Genomic DNA, 14,058 nt, shown 5'->3' with positions numbered 1-14,058 from the left:
GGCTCAGTAGAATGTTCAATGAATGAGTGCAGGAGCATCAAGGGCCAGTGACAAGCGCAATCCTTGAGCCAACAGACACCCCACGCATTACCCCTCCATCTGCCCGGCCATCTTTATGGGCCACCTAGCACCATGTTGCTATTATTCAAAGCCAGTCAAACCACCCCGACGGTGGCTGCCGGTGGCAGCCTCTGCTTCACGCAGCCACCGGAGAGGCTGGCAGCATCACTGAAGCTGCTAATCGGGCTCTGCTTCTCGGGGGCTGGTACAGATGGAACCTGTGCTCCTGGCAAAGTGGGGGCTCGGCGTTTCTGCAATCCCAGTCCTGCTTGGGCACCCACTAAAGCAAAGAGTGCGGCGCATTTGACTTTTCGCCTTGTCTCTCACTCTTTTCAACATGGACGGTTCATAATGGATGTCAGACTTTGCATTTCTTATCATGTTGTTTATATCTAATAAGTGAATCGCCCTGTTTTTTTAAAAGTCAGCTTTTAAAAATACTGTGTTTGAACATCTGTCAAGGGCTGGGGATTAGCTGAATAGGCACTGGATGCCAGGATATTATATTCTCTCTTATCCTTTATACTGTAATTATCTTGATCCTCAAACAACTCAGCACCAGTTACAACCACTTTCGCAGACTTGTTGTTGCTGCAAATTCAAAAAATTATTTTATTTGAATCTAAATTAAACTGATATGTAACAAGGTTTTTTTTTCATGCTAAGTCTCAAAAAACAGTATCTGCAGATGATTAAAAAACAGTAAAACACGGACAATTTCAAAGTTTATTTCAAGAATAAACTCATGAAAATTCATCTAATTATGCAGCAGTGTACCAAAAATAATCTTTTCCAAACCTAAATTTGTTTAACAAAACACACAGTCAGCTAAGCCAAATGAAAGCAAACGTGTGTTTATGCCATAGTCACCCCCTCCCCCTGGCTGCTCGAGTGGGCACGAGGGCTTGGCAGGGTCCTGGAGGCTGTTGGCGGCTTCTGAGTCCTGACACTTAGTTTGTCGGCGTTTCCAACACAGGGGCCATTGGCTGCACTGGTCACAGAAATGGACCCTGTTGCAGCTCGTTAGAGGGGCCTCGGTTCCTGGCAATGTGGAGAGCTGAAGCAGGGAGGACAGAGCATTTTACGCTCAAGAACTTAGAGGGAAGAAGAAACTACTAAAATATCATCCACATAAACGCATGCACAGCTGTGCTGTGTCTGCCCATGACCAATAATAATAGTGAGAACGGCTACTGTTTATTGAGGACAGAAACTAGTTTAGGTATTTACTTAAGAGCCTTAACATTCATTTTATCCACTGATCCATACAGCAAAACCGGAAGCTGGTTATTATTCATATTACCCCTACTTTACAGATGCAGAAACTGAGGTTCAAAGGGAAGTAGCCTGCCTACACACACACTAGGAATTGGCTGAGCTGAGATTTGAATCTGTCTGATTTCAAAAGCCATGCCTTTCATCTGCTACAGCACAGTGTGTTGGTTCTGCCCTGGGCCAGCCTCTTTGGGAGAATCCATGGGAATCCCAGCTCTCCCATTCTAGACAAGTTCCTGGTTACTCTCTAGATCTCAACGTACCCATCTGAAAAATGGAGAGTATGAAACTTAAGATGTATTAAAAATTCAAAAAGTCATAAAATAATATTATTCTACTAGACCAGACATCCCCAACATTGTTGGTACCAGGGACTGTTTTCATGGAAGATAATTTTTCCACGGACTAGGATGGGGGGTGTTGGTTTCAGGCTGATTCAAGCACATTACATTTATTGTGCAGTCAAACCTCTCTGCTAATGATAATCTGTATTTGCAGCCACTCCCCAGTGCTAGTATCACCGCCTCAGCTCCACCTCAGATCATCAGGCATTCGATTCTCATAAGGAGCATGCAACCTAGATCCCCCACATGTGCAGTTTACAGAAGAGTTCTTGCTCCTATGAGAATCTAATGCCACTGCTGATCTGACAGGAGGCAGAGCTTATGCACTGATGCAAGTGATGGGTAGTGGCTGTAAATACAGATGAAGATTTGCTCACTTGCCTACTGTTCACTTCCTGCCATAGACCTATATGGGTTCACAACCTGGGGGTCAGTGACCACAGTACTAGACTATACACCCTCAGAGGACAGAAAGTATGTTTATTTTATTCATAATTACAACCTTAGTACCTCCCATAATAATACTTTTCACCTTGTTTGGCATATATGAGAGATCGTTAATGCATGGGAAGTGAAATAAGACAAGCATCCTGCCTATAACTTGTTTACAGCTTATTTGGTAAGAAAAAACTAATCCATGCTAGCGGGTGAGAGAATAACCCCAGTGAACATGTCATCAAGTAGATTTTAATTTGCTGCCATATTGGTAACCTAGCAATGCTGTCATATTGGAATTGGTCTCCACCCAGCATTGAATAACAGGTGCTGGTCCCAGCACTACAACTTCCCAGCTGTGTGGCCTGGGAAGATTTTATTTTATTTTATTTTATTTATTTCAGGATATTATGAGGGCACAAACATTTTGGTTGCATTTTATGTCTTTGTCTCACCCGGGCAGGTTTTTGAACCTCTCTAAGCTGCTGTAGGAGAGGAATCCTACTGATATTGCTCTTCTTTTCTCCTACTCTGGTGAGGACCCCAGACGTCCAGAAAGTACTGTCACACACTGTGTGAAATGTCATGACCATCATCATGTTTGGAAATGAGGCTGAACTCACTGGAGGAAATTGCTAGAGGTTCAAATCATGAAGGAGGAGCCACGTTTTGCTATGGATTGGAATGTATTCCAGGAGGAGAACTAAAATCATGGGTCTCTGTCAGGTTCAACTCCTACTTTTCCTGAGACCTACAGTATCCTGGGAATTCTCACTCTCACTCTGTCACTCACCTCTGATTAGCAATATTAGGCACTCACAACTATTTTTAAAATAAAGTTCATGTGTCTTAATTGGAATAAATGAATTGGATTTTATTGAATGGTGGGGCTTCAAAGCCCAGTTAAAAATCCACCTCCCTTTCCAATGAACAAATAAAATAAAATCACCAAAACAACTTTCTTCACAAAGTTCTGTGGTCTACTCTATCACTGTACCTTTCTTCCTCTCGCTGAGGCGGAGTATGTGAGGGAGGCCCGGCTGCTGGAAGGGAGTGGGAGAGGAGTATATGCCTGGACAGCAGAGAAGGAGTTTTCTCCCCCAGGAGTAAGGACCTGGGATCTCCAGGGAAACAGAAAGGTCCACATCCCTCAAATTCTCATATACTTTCCAAAATTGCCTTAACAAGTGAGGATCTTTTAATCTCAGCATTCATCTATTAATTCACCAAATATTTTTAGTCCCTACTGTGTCCCTCGCACCATGCTAGTCTCTGGGTCTCAAGACTTTTCAAACTTTCTGTCTATCTCTGTTACCTTGTACAAGTCCCTTAAACTTTTGGATTCTCGGTTTATATATCTGTAAACTAGATGTCATTTCTTATGCTTTCCAGAGTTTGTAGGAGAATCAAATGAGATTAAAATGCTTAGCACACTATCTAACATAGAGCCATTACTTTAAAAGAAATAGTAGTTAAAGAATTAAAGATTTTTTTAAAAAAGAAAGCTCTCTGGATCTCATAATGCAATAAGTCATGGAAAGAACTACTTATAGTTGGAAGTTGAAAGTAATGCAAGCACCTGCAAAAAAAAAAAAAAAAAAAAAAAAAAAGCATCCAACTGGTAGTGCTGGTCCCGTGCCCGACAACCTTCCACTGCCCACCATCCATTCCCAAAGAGCCCCCCCAACTCCTGAGACCCAGGCAACTCTCCAGACCCATCTCTCACAGCCCTGATCCCTGTCCCAAATCCTCGTGTCTATGGGGTCTAGCCCAGCACGTGACCCAGGGCCATTAGTGACAGGAGGGATAGTGAGAAGTAAGCAGAAAGGCAGGAAGAGATCAAGGGCTTCTGGACAGCAGTTCTTAAAGGTGAGGGTTGGTCCAGAGATTGGCTACCAAGAATCACCTGAACAGATTCTGAAAATAAAACAAAACACACATCGCTCCTGCCTCTGAGATTCTGCTGGGGTGTGGACTCCAAGCATCAATGGATTTACCTTGAAGCTAATGAAATTTATACTTCCAGAACCTTCACTTGCACAGCCCCTTCCAGGGCCCTGGGAGGAGCTTCTGCAATTTCTCATTCATAATTTTAAAAGGACTCACCATATGGAATGAGTCCTACAAAACCTATATCAACCTCTGGCCCTACAAAACCTATATCAACCTCTGGCCTGAGGATCCACAGTTTTATTAGTTTATTAGCTTCTCAAGTGAGTCCAATATATACTCAAGTTTGGGAATCACCTGCTACTCCATGTGTAATTCACAGACCAGAAGCATCAGCAAGCATCACGGGTGAGCAAGTTAGAAACGCAGACTCTGAGGCCCTCTCCCAGACCTACTCTATCTGAATGTGCATTTGAACAAAAAATCTGGGCCAATTCACATGCAAAGTTCACACTCAAAATAAAGTTGTGAAGCACTGCTCTAATAGTTTCTCTGAGAGAAAAATTATTTACCTATGAGATCAGAGAGTCCTTCTTGGAGGAGGTGATCTCTGAACGGGGCCCTGAAATAGCAGCAGTATTTGGGTGTGTGCGGTATTCCAGCAGAGGGAGCAGCTTCAGTAGAACCATGGAGACGGGAAGTACGAAGATACCTACAAGGAGTCCAGGGCCATGGAGCTGGAATCAGAAAAGACCAACGTGGAGGAGCTGTCTTGGGTGGGAGGGAGAGAGGCTGGCAGCCTGTGGAAGGGCATGCGTGCTGAGCTAGGGATTTGGATTCTAATTAGGTAGGAACGCAGAGCCTTGGAGTTTGGGTCCAAAATATATGAACGATCAAGCTGCAAAAGCAAAACATGCCCTAGGAGAAGGAAGCCAGTCACTGATATTTATTCATGCTCAGGTACAGATTTCTTATGCCCAAGCCTTTCCTGAAAGAAGTCAAAGAAGAGAAGCAAGAAGCCAGCAGAGAGGGCTGATAGAATTTATGGGGGAGGCTCTTGTGTCTTTTCCCACCCTGGAGGAATGGTAAGAGTCTCAACTCTGTTCCCACGCTGGGTACTGCGTGATCAGATCAGAATATTCGCTGCTGTGGCTCATGGAGGGGAAGGGGAAGAGGTAGGTGTGGACCGGGTTGGGTCCTGTGGTTTCCATCCCTCCCCGCTCCTGCAGGCTCCACCTCTGCAGCTTCTTCTATTCAACTCACTCCTGCAGCCCAAACAAAACCTACCTGCAGGGTCGTTAGGAGGATTAAAGGACATAATATAGCAAGTACCAGGAATATATTGGGACCTAAAAAAGTGCATGTAATCCTGTGAATCTTGGAGTCAGAGCTCATGATTCATCCACTTCTCTATGCCATTGCCTGGTCCAACTCCTAACTAATAGTGGATTTTCAATGAATGCTTAATGGAAAAAAAAAAAAACAAAAACAAAACAAACTACTGAAATACCAGTTAATGAGAAATTCATCATTTGGCCTTACAATCAGTTTTGTCAAGGCTTGAGGTCAAATATACACTTTAATAACACACACCAATAATAATTTAATGAGCACTTACTATGTGTCCGTCACTATGCTAAGCATCTTGTAATACATCATCCCATTTAATCCCACCATAAGACAAAGAAAAGGAAGCTTGGAGATGCTGACTATCTTTCTCTAAGTCCCACTGCTATTAAGAGGTGAGCAGGAGATAGAACTCAGCATCAGGGTGAGATCAAAGCAAATATTCAGCTGCAAAGCCTCCTATGGGTGCCATAGGTGGAACAGGTTCCATCAGGAAATGTCCATTTGTCTTCTCCCATCCCCTCCCCATCTCATTTAAAAGGTGGGGATAATCCACATTGCATTTCATATAGACAGAACTGTATACTCACAGAGTGAGGGATGGAGAAAATATAAGGATAATCTAGTTCGATGCTGCTCTCTTACAGACGCATTATCTTACAGATGCAGAAATGGAAGCCCAGAGAGGTTGCTTGACTTGCCCATGGTAACACAGCATGGGAGTGGAAGTGTTGGGTTCCATGTTAGGTTTCTTGCCTCTTATAGTGCACACATTAAGATAAAAACAAGCATTAAAAAACATGAAATCATCTTGTTTCATTCTATCCTCACTTTCACATCCTGTCCCAACCATCAGCTCTGTCTTTCTCTTTCCTTTTTCTTTATTCATTTAGTTCTTGGCTCAGCAAACATGTATTGTTACATTGAGAGAAGAGGCAGGGATTTAGGAAGAATAAGTACAAAAGAACAAGAGAGAAAAAAGTAAAATAAAAAAACAAGAAAGCGTAACAGAGAAACAAAGTGGAGAGAGAGAGAGAGAGAGAGAGAGAGAGAGAGACAGACAGAAAGAAAGAAAAAAAGGAAAAGAAAAAGAAGGAAGGAAGGGGACAGAAGGGAGGGAAAAGAGAGAAGGAAGGAAAGAAAAGCAACATCAAATTGAGCACTTTCTATTGGAGGAACACTTTTCTAAGCATTTTACATGTATTAATTCATTTAATTGACCCAGAAACCCTGCAAAGTAGTCACTGTTATTATCCCCAATAAATAGATGAGGCACCTATGGCACAGGACCTGAAGTCAACTGCCCAAGGTCAGAGAGCTAGGAGGCGAAACTGCCAATTTGCAAACCTAGCAGATCCGGCTCTAGAGCCGGCACTTGGGCCCTACGCGTGTATTTGTGTTGCAATGTCTCCCATTCGCCCTGATGGCCACCAGAAGTGGGGAGATGCCTGCAGCTGGGATGATAGTGTTCCTCAGAGGCTTCACCTTCTTGCCTCAACCATCCTCCTGTGGTTTGTCAAGGGCCATCAGCACCCAAGGCTAGAAGGAAGAAATGCAATGTACGTATCAGAGTAGCCTGGAAGGGGGAAGAATCTCATGGTTTGGAGCCAGGAAAACTAGGGTTTAGCTGTGCCCCTGCTGCTCCCTGGCTGTGATGCAGGACGCATCAGTTCATATCCTCAGCTGTCTGGCAGCTTACATGGAAAATGGGAACAAAGATAAGTCAGTGGCACCCTCTCTGCTTCAGAGTATTGAACTGAGGTAGAAGTAATTTATAAAATCAAAGAGCAAAACCACTGTGCAATCAAACACAACCATCAGATCTTCCTCTGCTTAATTTTGTATAGATGTTTCTTTAAAAAGAAAGAAGGAAATTCTGTAAGGGGGTGGGGTGCTGAGTTTAGGAGGTGGATAACAGAGAAAACCCAAAGAGGAAGGCTTAGGAGATGGTTTCTCTGCAGTAAGGGTACGGGAAGACCCAGAAAGGGCCCAAAAGATAGTTAATTGCCTTTGGATAAATGAACAGTTATAGTCATTCATTCACTCATTCACTCATTCATTCATTTAATTATTAATAATACTTATTGAGTGCCTCCTATGTGTCAATCACAGTGCTAGATACTGGAGTATAGTGATTTAGGAGACAGATAAGGTTCTGGTTCGCATGGAGTTTGCTGTGTGCAGAAAGTCAGACACTGAACAAATACAGAATTTAAATGCATAATTATGAGCTGTGACATGTGCTAAGAGACAAAGGAAAATAAGAATTTTCTATAAGAAAGAAAAATAGTATTGGATAGGTGGGGACATGCTGAAGGACTCAATCCCCTAATTTTCCTATTCTTCCTCCCCCTACCACTCACCAACTGCTATTCAAAAGATCACAGATCTCTGCTCCATACAGACTCGTATTATCTTGATTCAATGAGCAATCTTTCAAATGCCCAATAAAAATATATGCATATATCCCCAGGTGTCAGATTGCCTTCATAGTCAGTCCTGGCCGCAGCCCTCTTAGATGGGATTCCTGCATATCATTATTATTCCTAGTTTACAGATTAAAACAATATTCACAACAGTACAATGATTTGTCCAAGATGACACGGCTCAGAAGTCCAGACCAGAGCTCAGGACTTCTGATAGCAAATCAAAGCCGTTTCTGTTCATCACGCTTAGAATAAAATCCTAACCCTACAACGTGCTGGATCTGCAGCCCTGCCTCACTCCTTGCTACTTTCCCTGTTTTTCCTTCTTTGCCATGCTTCATCCATGCAAGCCTTCCTACAATGCAACAAGAGGCTTCAGGGGCTATGTTTCAGCTCTTCTTTCCTATGTGTAGAAAGCTCTTCCTTGATTTTTCACTTGGTTACCATCTTATTTTTTTGATCTGCTTTATTAAAGTATACTTTGCATGCAATAGAATTCACTCATTTTAAGAGTGCGATCTGATGGATTTTGACAACTGCGTATACATACTCATGCAACCATGGCTAGAATCAAGATATAGACCATTTCCATCACCCTCCTGCCCCTCGCCCCTTTGGAGTCCATCTTCTCCCCATACTCCAGGCATCCACCAGCTTCCTCCTTTTCACCCAAGTTCCAACTTAATCATCACCTCTTCAGAGACTTTGAAAAGTGAGGCCTTCCCTGACCACCGAACTCCAGAAGCTCCTCCTCCATTATTTTCTTCCAGAGACTCTGGCTCTTCTCTTCCTAGCACTTACCACAAGCTGTACCCATTTTATTCAATTCTGTATTTGCTCTAACAATATAAGCTCCGTAAGGGAAGAAGCTTTGTCTTCAATTACACTCTTGTAACTCCAGGGCACAGTGCTCTGGCACATAGTAGAATAGCTATTTATTAAATCAACGAAGGACTGAATGAATGAATAGGTAAGTGGTACAGCTTTCTTCCACGTGCAAGTAGTTGAGGGTCCGTGGCTGAGTCAGAAATGATTTCTGCACTTACGAAGCCCACAATCAAATGGCAGCCTTGTGACAGGCACACAGATAATACCAACAGAGATAATCCCTGATGCTTGTATAATGTACTTACTGTGCACTTATAATGCACTTACTGTATGCCAGGGCTTGGTCGAAGTCCTTTACACATATTCACTCATTTAATCCTCATGGTAACTCTATATGGAACGTACCACTATTAAATATTTTTGCTAGTTTAAAGATGAGGAAAATTAGCTACAAAGGGGTCAAGTAACTTAGCCCAGGTCAGCCAGCTGGTGAGTGGAGGAGCCAGGATTTGGGACCTTGCTGTTTTGGGGGACTGCCTAGGAGCAGGAATGTATTAGTGCCCTAGGGAAGGAATGTATAAGGGATCCAGCCGGTGTAGAGAACGCTGAAGGCGTGCCCGGCTCAGCCTAAGGTCAGCCTTCTAGGGCAGGTGAAGTTCTAACTCTTTGGGAACTGGCAACAGGGACAGACAGTCTCTAGAAGTCCTACATCAGGTCCAGTTTAAGTAGCCAGAAGCAGGATTTTCAGACTTCTAAAGGGGGGCTGTAGTCAGATGAGGAGAAAGGGGCCCAGGCACCCAGTAACGGTGCAAGGCAGAGCGCCGGGGCTTCAGGTGGCCTGGCTGAGTTGCCACACGACCCAGAACACTACCCAGAACACACTGGGCCCTGAGCCTCCAGGCAGAGGCACCTGAGCGCCGCCTGGGGATCTGCCCCTCCCGGGGAAGCTTCCCAGAGGCCCGCGGCGCCGGGCCCGCAGTTCCCAGCTGCGGACAGTAGGTGGCAGTGGGTCGTGAGAAATGTGGGCCCTCGCCAGGCCCGGGCTGCGGAGACCCAGCCGGGAGAAAAACGTGGCTGGGCTTCGGCCGCGGACCCGGGAGAACCGCGCCCCCGGGGTGGGGCGTGGGGGCCGCCCGGGGCCTCGGCGGCTTCTGCCCGAGCGGAGGTCAGCGAGGACCCGCGGGGCAGCCCGTGCAAGGAGCTGGACGGGGAGGGCTCCCCTGGGCTCCTGGTGCCCGCGCGGCGGTGCTGGCGCGGGAGCACGGGGACCCCGGCACGCTCCGAGGGCCCAGCCCGCCGCTCCGTAGCGGGAACGGGTGCCCGGCGCGGGGATTTGCGTTCCGAGCAAACACCCTCTACGGAAACCTGGAGAAGAAACTGCCGTTCAGAGAGGTTAAGGAACTTGGCTGTGGCCACATAGCCCGGTGGTGTGACTAGAGTCGTGCTTTCTTCCACTGTGCCATGCCCCGCGGGGGTTCCCTGGTGGCAGCGCCCGGGCTGGCGGCGGACTCGGGCCTGCCTTTACACGGGCGAGCTCTCGGCCCAGCCCTGCCGTGGCCGTGGGCTGGGTCGCCCCGGCTCTCGGGCAGTGTCCAGCGAGGGGAGTGGCTGCGATGACCTCCGGGTGGCCTTGGAGTGCCCCAGGCCCCTCCTCAAGCCCTGACTACCCAGCCCGCCAGCCGGCAGTCTCGGGAACGAGTAACCAGCGCTGCCCCTGCAGGGTCCGAGCCCTGGACGCCCCGCCACCTCCCTCCTCCTCCTCCCGTCGTGCTGGCTCTGGCCCCTCTCGCCACCCCTGCCATTTGGAAGGCCCTTAACACCCTCGGGAATTCCTTCCGTCCTGAGAGGCAGGCAGAGAAGGGGTGTTTACATTTACAGAAGAGGAAACCGAGGCCTCCAGGAGGTGATTTGCCAAAGGGTGCAGACCACGCTCCTGGCTCAGCCGGGTCTTGAACCCCCGATCTTGAACCCCAGGTCTTCGCAGCCGCCTGTCTCAGCTGGGCTGAGCGACGAGAGCCGAGCCGGTGCGGAGCTCCCAGGCGGCCCTCCCGTGCCGCTTCCTCTGCAGGCAGCAGGCGGGAGCAGCGGACAAATTAATTCACGCTATCTTTACATTATGTATAATGCTGCGTGATTTTATTTTGCTTCATTCCCGAAATCTTTTACAGTAATTAGTAGCCGAGTAAAATATAAAAATTAATGCAATATAACACTTTAATGGTAATAATACACCATCCTGTCTAATTAATAAAATCTGTTGTTTCCAAGCACGATTATTTATTTGACAAATTGATAGCACACATCCTGTTCATACCCTCTTACCCAGCTCCCATCCTTTCAGTTTATTGAATAAAATTGTAGCAGGAAAATAAACAGATTGTCTTCTGACCTGACAAGCAAGTGAGAAATAAACCCCTCACTCATACATCCCTAATTGTTCTCAACAATATTCTCACACACATGTCCAGAATGGTTAGAAATGAATCTCAATTCCTCCCTCCTTTTTTTTTTTATTAAATAAAATAACTGGGGCCTTCTTATTTTAGGGAAAAGAGACTTAGATCCCATTTCCCTCTGGATAGTATTTGTATCCGGGCAGTTTGGGGAAATGAATTTTGTGACTGTGTTCGGAAATTCTGATGGTCTCACTGACAGCGATTGTTCCGGCTCTGCCATGGGGAGAGAGGAGGTCTGAGTTGCTCCGAGCGGCTGCTGCCGAAGCACCCCGAGCCGCGCAAGACGCTGAACCCGCTGCGGAGGCAGCAGGCGCCCGCCGGTCGGATGGGGAGCAGGGAGCCCGGGGCAGTCAGGCGGGAGGACTGTCATTAGGAGCTGGCAAAGGCAATACCGGGAGAACGGTTAGGGCAGGAGACCCAGGCCTGGCGATATTTTTGGATAGAAGTAGGGAAGAAGAAATAATGTCCAGCATTATTATGTGTGAAACTTGAGATGAAGCACTGATCTAGTGACAAACCCGAATGCATGCTATTTTATGTGATATGGGAACATTTTATATGCTAAGTGTGAAAATATGAAAGCATTTTAAGCTATAAATAGGGCCTCAGAGACAGAGGCAGAGAGACATGGGGACAGACAGAGAGAGACAGAGACCAAGAGACAGAAACAGAAAGAGAGAGAGAGAGAGAGAGAGAGAGAGAGAGAGAGAGAGAGAGAGAGAGAGAGAGAGAGAGAGAGAGAGGCTCACCATCTGCAGGTTATTTTGCAGCATTTTTCTCTGAAGGAAAAATTATGTGATGTGATCTGTGTTCGGGGAAAAGCTATGCTATCCCCAGCTTTCAAGCTACATTTACTGTAATAAAAAAGGAAAAATCTCCAAGTGCACACAGGTGAAAAAAGTCACCCTCTCATGGAAACTGGCCTCAATACACAAACAGAGATTACACACATAACGCACACACACACACACACACACACCCCTACTTGTACAACCCGTGGATGAATCTCCAGAGTCCTTTCTTTTTTGTAGGAAAGTTCTATTGTCCTGTGTGCACTAGGCCCGATACACACATACACGTACACAGTGCAGACACATGCACACACCATAAATGCTTTGCTGAGCCCGGGCTATCGAATCAATGCAGTCATGCTCCGTTGGTGAGACTTCTGGGGCCACTGCCTGGGCGGGCACAGTAACCCCTACCCCTCCCTGAAGTCTCAATGCTCTGATTTTATTACCCCGCCACCTTTTCCTCTTTATCTACCTGTCCATCCCCACCACCATTTTGTGCTAATGTATTATTTTAATAATAATAAAAATAGTAATTTTAGAAATTTGTCTATAAAATAAGTGGTCACTCCAAGCTTTTTGCCAACACACAGGTACACAAAAGTTGATCAGTAAATGCAGTTTGAATGCTTTACCTTTTATAAAGTACTTCTCTATGAATTGTTTCAGGGAAGGGACTCCTATATTCATTTTATAGATGAAGAAACAGGTCATCTCTTTTCAGGGGGAAACAGTTGGGGTAGTCAATGAAAAATAATATTTACAGAACACTTTTGGTGGGTTAGATACTATTTAAACACATTTTAGGCATGACTTCATTGAATCCTCACAATAATTATAAGAGATGTCTCCAGCTATTACCCCTGATCTCATAGATGCAGAGTCTGATGTTCAGAAGGTTTGTGTGACTTGCCCAAAATTATGCAGTGTATATGTAATAGGACTGGGGTTTGAACCCACATCCCTCTGGATTTGAAGTTCCTCTAAGAGTCATGTTCTAGTTCCAGCTCTGATACTCACTGGCTGTACTACTTCGAGCAAGTAACATTTATGAGACTCATTTTCCTCAACTATAAAATGAAGATTAAAATTCTCTCTGCCTGGCACTGATATGAAGGCTAAATGCAACATATATAGTGCCCAGGAGAGAGTCTCTAACATGCATCAGGAGTTTAATAAAGTCTACTTTTCCCTTCATTTTTCCTTTTCTTCTCCTTATGGTAGACATACCCTCCTCCAGAAATTGTCTGAAAAATAATCCAGTTGGCTGGAGCTACACCCACTGGCAGCTTGGGATTCCAAGCCTTGGTTTCACCATTTGTAAAATAGGGAAATATCAACTATTCGTGACAAGCTGAGTTAAAGCATGAGAGATAGCACAGCGCCCGGCACATAATTGGTACTAAACAATTGTTTGTGAAAGAAAAGGAGAAAGGAGGGAGGAAAGAACCAGGGCAATGGTGTCCATGTGTCCAGGTGCTCAAAAAGAACCTGTGCCCCAGCAGCTTTCGGGACAGAGGCACTGGTCCCACCCAGCTCTGCCAAAGAGGGAGCAGGAATGTTGCAGCGATGTTAAATGTCCTGCAGACCTGCTCAGTGCCATCGATCAGTGTGTTTTATGATGGATCTAATTAAGCTCTCTAACGAGGGATCACGAGATAACAATTTATCCCAGAACCATCACTCATTAAAATGCTATTTCAGGAGATGACATCGTTCCAGCCTTAATTGGCAGAGTTCACGTGACTAGAATCTCTTGGGAGCAGAGATGCCCCTTGTCATTTACTCATCACCTCTGTGGTAAGGGAGCTCAGAAGGGCTTGGAGAGGCACATGAATTTGTCAGGCGTTGCAACAGCCCAGGCCCCACCTTTCCTGCTGCGGTTGGTTCCCTGGAGCAGGTGAACCAGTGGGTCTCTGTGACGGGAGCCTGCAGCTGGGCTGAGGCCCCGAATCAGAATCAGAGGCCCAGAACTTTAGTCCTTTCCCCAAATAAGTAGTCATGAAGCCTCGGGAAGTGACCATTCCTGTTAAAGTCTCAGTTTTCTGTTCTATACGGAGGTGTTCTCTGCCTAGCTCATGGGTTGTTTGGAAGATTAAAGGAGATCATGGAGAGGCTTCTAGAATAGTGGGAAGAGCACAGATTTAAAAGTGAGATTCTCAAAGTTCAGTGCCTGTTCTATATCCATTAGCTGGGTGACTCTAGA

This window comes from Microcebus murinus, chromosome 4, assembly GCF_040939455.1.
Source record: "Microcebus murinus isolate Inina chromosome 4, M.murinus_Inina_mat1.0, whole genome shotgun sequence".
Taxonomy (NCBI): domain Eukaryota; kingdom Metazoa; phylum Chordata; class Mammalia; order Primates; family Cheirogaleidae; genus Microcebus; species Microcebus murinus.
Note: the sequence above shows the minus strand (reverse complement) of the source record.